Here is a 5,881-nt window from a genome sequence, read left to right as displayed (position 1 = left end):
CCACTCTGCTTTCAGGGAAGAATTTTACTGATATGTTTGGGCCATCTCACCTTCAAAACTAATTAAAATCTAAAATAATAAAGATGTACAATCCTAAGAGTATGTAGTATTATAGAATTGAGTATAATAGTAGGGTGCCCTGAGCCATATCCTTAGATCTATATAAAGTGATTTTAAACTTTGATATTACAATACTGAAAATAAACATGCTATAATTTTTGATATGGCCCAGCTTCCAGCCCACTTTCAACTCCCGAAGCTTGTATCTACAGATAAAATACACACACACACACACACACACACACACACACACACACACACAATTTGTTCCTTTTCAATTTGACTTTCTGGCACAGTTGCTGGGTGTTACTACTTTCCACATGAAAAATGTGTCCTTATCATTACTCTTAGTTCCAATCCTCCCTCCTTAATCTGTCAGCTGAAATTAGTCCCTGCTAAACATATCTCACCAATCACCTATAGGAGAGGCCAAAGCTCATCACAACTCCCATGACTTCCCCATTGGCCCATGGATTTCTTTATTGACAGATCAAGAACCAACTGGGAACAGGACCTCAGCATCAAAACTACCCTTACAATAAACTTTGGTGTGATTCCCTGGAAGAAATATAAATAATATGTACAAACATAAAACTGTATGGAGTGTCATGATTTACATACATCATTGCAATACCCAGTGCTCAGGGTTATACTAAGGAGAAACTTGCACACAGTGAAATAAAGGTTCATACGAAAATTTGTCACAAACCATTTTAAAATTTTAGACAGGTGTTAATGTGCAGCACTGAATAGCTCGAGAACCCCTATGTCAATTAGTCTTGCATCAAATTTAATGAAAATAAAGATGAAAGAGAATTCAGGTAAAATGATTTCATCAGTAATTTTAGTAAACATGACAGTGAGGTAGGAAGAAAATGAGTCATGGCCATTTTTAGCAACATATTTAGGGCCAAGAAAGGAGAATAATAAAGACAAACCATGAAGAGAAAAAAAAGGGGAGGGGAATGACATTGTTTTACCTGGCAAAGACTGAGTGGGCAAATCATCACAAAGAAATCCTACAGTAGAATTATTTCCAGGAAGGATGAATGGTCAACAGCTACCCTCAAACATGAGCAGTTGTCAAAGTATCATGTGGAAGATCTGGTATTTTCTATAAAAGTCCAGACCAGAATGAAAGTTACCGTTAATAAGCAGAGCAGAGATGTGAGATCCTGAACCAGAGCAAGAAGACTCTAGGGGGCCTGATGTGTCCTGTTGTGATACAAGCAATCTCAAGACCCTGAGCTTACAGTGTACCTATCACAGACATTGTACCCCCATTAAAGTCTAAGCCAAAGTCCATAACCAATTTTTTTCTTACTGTTATCTATAACTAGGTATGCTTATATGCTATGGATTCTGTCCTTCTGGAGGACATATAATAATAAACCCTGGCTCAATAAAACTTTAATGGTGTTTTACAGACTGCTTCTCAGGTAGAGATTACAACCTCTGGTCCTGGGAGGGGAAGCAAGGCAGGAGCATCCAGAATTTAAGAGACCTCAGACAGTGGATTAGCACAATGAGAACAGATTATCAGGTGATAGACTTTAGGGAGACTGTTCAATTTAATGGGGAAGGGGAACAAAGGCTATTTAAACCTTTGGGGGATGAGTAGGAATTATCTGGCTAAGTGTACATCATTGGCTGAGGCCAGAATGCTGTGGCTGCTTCTTCTGCATAAGGATGAATAACAGTGCTACTAGATATGACCTTATAAGGAGAGTGGAATTTTAACCTTCCTCTGGTGGAGCAAAGGTGGAAGCCCAGAACTATGTGTGTGCTAGAAGACTTTCAGACATAGGGCATGGGATAGAGATCCTACTCCTAGGAGAAGATTTCCTCGATTTGGATATGCTTCTAATCCACTCGTGCTCCATTATGGGCTTCCCATTCCTACCCTGGGCCCACTATTACCTGGCCCACATAACAGAATGTGAGTACCTCCATTTATACTATCTGCATTTGCTATCATAAATATTATGAATGCAGTATCAATGTGCCTGCTCATCAGTTTTTTTTTTTAAATGAGGCACAGAGACCCCACAGCTTGTGAAGTTATGCTGATACTGCATAACAAGTAGAAGTTTTACCTGTTGCTAATGCTGCAAGTGAGTGTCCTAGGCTTGGAAAGCAAGTAGCCTTTCTGCAGTGACCACGCTCCTAAACTTTGTTAGATTATCTGCTTTAATGGAAACTTAGACCACCTCAGGGGAAAACTACACCTGAAGAAATAAATAAAATTAAGCTATCCTCCTAGGTATCCATTCAAATTGAAATCCTTAATTAAAACATATTGATCCTCTGGAGTCTAACTTCCTGTTATTTTTGTATATATTCAATATTAGCCTTCCATCAGATGTAGGATGGGCAAAGGCCTTTTCACATTCCTTTATTTGCCATTTTGTCCTAATGATAGTGTCCTTTGCTTTAGAGAAGGTTTACAATTTTATCCGGTCCCATTTATTGATTCTTGATCTTAGAGCATAAGCCAGTGGTGTTTTTTTCAGGAAAATTTTTTCAGTGGCCATGTGTTCAAGGCAATTCCCCACTTCTTCTATTAGTTTGAATGTATTTGGTATTATGTGGAAGTCGTTGGACCATTTGGACTTGAGCTTTGTACAAGATGATAAGAATGGATCAATTTTGATTCTTCTACATGTTGATGACCAGTTGAACCAGCACCATTTGTTGAAGATGCTATTTTTTCCACTGGAAAAAGATCAAGTGACCATAGGTGTGTTGTTTCTGGGTCTTCAATTCTATTCCATTTATTTAGCTTCCTATCTCTGTGCTGAAAACATACAGTTTTTTAATCACTATTTCTTCGTAATACAGCTTGAGGTCAGGAATGGTGATTTCCCCAAACATACTTTTATTGCTGAGAATAATTTTTGCTATCCTGGAATTTTGTTATTCCAAATGAATTTGCAAATTGCTCCTTTTAACTATGAAGAATTGAATTGGAATTTGATTTGGAATTGAATTGAATCTGTACATTGCTTTTGGCACAATTGCCAATTTTACTATATTAATTCTGCCAATCCATGAGCATGGAAGCTCATTCCATCTTCTGAGATCTTCTTCAATACTTTTCTTCATAGATTTGAAGTTCTTGTCATACAGATCACTCATTTGCTTGGTTAGAGTCTCACCAAGGTAGTTTGTATTACTGCGGACTATTGTGAAAAGGGTCTTTTTTATAATTTCTTTCTCAGCTTGCTTCTCCTTTGAGTAGAGGAAGGTTACTGATTTTTTTAGAGTTAATTTTATATTCATCCACTTTGCTGAAGTTGTTTATTAGCTGTAGGAGTTCTCTGGTGGAATGTTTGGGGTCACTTAATTATACTATCATATCATTTGTAAATAGTGATGTTTTCACTTTTTCCTTTCCAATTTGTATCCCTTTGACCTCCTTTGTTATCTAATTTCTCTGGCTAGGACATCAAGTACTATATTGAATAGGTAGTAAAGAATGGGCAGCCTTGTCTATTCCCTGATTTTAGTGGGATTGCTTCAACTTTCTCACTATTTAGTTTGATGTTGGCTACTGGTTTGATCTATATTGCTTTTACTGTATTTAGGTATGGGCCTTGAATTTTTTAATCTACCCAAGACTTTTACCATCAACGAGTATGGTATTTTGTCAAATTCTTTCTCAGTATCAAATGAGATGATCTGTGGGTTTTTCTTTGTGCTTTATATATAGTGGGTTACATTGATAGATTTCTGTATATTGAACCATCCATGTATCCCTTTTGATTTTGTTAATTTAGATAGTCAATCCATGCCCTTTGGTTAGTCTGGCTAATGGTTTATTTATCTTGTTGATTGTCTCAAAAAAAAAAAAAAAACCTTCTGGTTTTGTTGATTCTTTGTATAGTTTTGTTTGCTTGCTTGTTTGTTTTTACTTGGTTGATTTCAGCCCTGAGTTTGATTATTTCCTGCTGTCTACTCCTCTTGGATATATTTGCTTCCTTTTGTTCTAGAGCTTTTAGGTGTGCTCTCAAGATGCTTTTAGGTATGGTCTCTTGAGTTTCTATTTTGAGGCAAGCACTCAGATCTATGAACTTTCCTCTTAGCATTGCTTTAATTGAGTCCCATAATTTTGGGTATATTATGCCTTCATTTACATTAACTTGTTAAAGTCTTTAAATCCTTTTTTAATTTCTTTATTGACCAAGTTATCATCGAGTAGAGCATTATTCAACTTCCACGTGTATGTGTGCTTTCTCTCATTTTTGTTGTTACTGAGGACCAGTCTTGGTCCATGGTGTTCTGATAGGATGCCTGGCATTATTTCCATCTTCTTGTATCTGTTGAGGCCTATAAGATAATAAAATAATCCTATTAAAGATGGGGGACTGAATAAGAAAAGAATTCACAACTGAAGAATATCAAATACCTCAAAAATACCTAAAGAAATGTTCAACATCAGCATTAGTTATCAGAGAATAGCAAATCAAAACAACCCTGAGATTCCATTGCACACCAGTCAGAATGGCTAAAACAACACTCAGGAGACAGGAAATGCCAGTGAGGATGTAGTTAAAGAGGAACACTCTTCTACTGTTGATGGGATTGCAAGCTGGTACACCCACCCTGGAAATCAAACATTGTCTCCATATTCTCTCCTGTGACTGTTTTGTTCCCCCTTCTAAGAAGGACTAAAACATCTGCACTTTTGTCTTCTGTATGTAATTTGAATATTTAATTGAAAATAAACACTGGGGAGATCCAGGGACACAGGCCTGGTGAAAAGGCATTCAGAGTAGCCAGAGAACAGAGAGATATCTGCTGAGCACGAGGAAAGTGCCCCCCCCCCAACCTGCTTGGTTAAGGGAACCAGGAACCCTGCATTGGGCTGTCTGTTTCCAGCCGGCAGCCCTTGGGTGCAGAACAGGCACCATCTGCCACCAGGAACAGAGGAGATCCAGGGACACAGGCCTGGTGAGAGGGTGTTCCGAATAGCTGGGAAGCAGACAGATCTCTGCCAAGTTCGAGGAAAGTGTGCCCCTCCCTCCCCCACTGATTCAGAGGAGCAGAAACCCTTCTTCCTACCAGTCGGAGGGGGGCGCACTTTTTGTGTGCTTGGCAGAGACCTCTCTGCTCCCTGGCTACTCGGAACGCCGTCTCACCAGGCCTGTGTCTTTGGATATCCACTGTTCCTGGTGGTAGATGACCTGAACGTCTATTCTGCATGTACAGGCTGCCAGCTAGAAACAGAACCCAAAGCAGGGTTCCTGCTTCCCTGAACCGAGCGGGGGTGGAGGGGGTCCACTTTGTACTTGGCACAGACCTCTCTGTCCCCAGCTACTCAGCTACTTGGAGCACTGTCTCACCAAGCCTGTGTCCCTGCATCTCCCCCTCAGTTTTTCTATATCAACAGAAATAAAATATCATTATTTCATTTTAAGACTTACTTGAGTGCCCTAGTCATTTTTATTGGTGATATATGGTCAATGTCTTTTGTAGACAAGGCTGGCTTTAGAGTTGCTTTGGAGCCAAGGGGAACTTAGAATTCACATCCTTCTTTAAGCCTTCCCCACAGATGTCCTCAGTGGGTTTTATTATTATGTACAAAAGGCAAGTTTCTTATACTCTGTTAATCTCTGTTTTTCTTAATTTTAAAGCATTAGCTGTAGTTCTTAACAAGTGTAACAGTAGTTAATTCATTCAGTGATATCTATTTGGGTCCTTAAAACCTGTTATGATAACACTTAGTAATTTTTTTCTATTTCATTTATTTATAAATTAGCTATTCATAACTACTATGAGGTATAAAATGGTGGTCTTGTTATCAGTTTGTGGGGAACAA

This window comes from Micromys minutus (assembly GCF_963924665.1).
Source record: "Micromys minutus genome assembly, chromosome: 4".
In the NCBI taxonomy this organism is placed as follows: domain Eukaryota; kingdom Metazoa; phylum Chordata; class Mammalia; order Rodentia; family Muridae; genus Micromys; species Micromys minutus.
The sequence above is the reverse complement of the archived record's forward strand: the minus strand, read 5'-3'. Positions refer to the sequence as shown.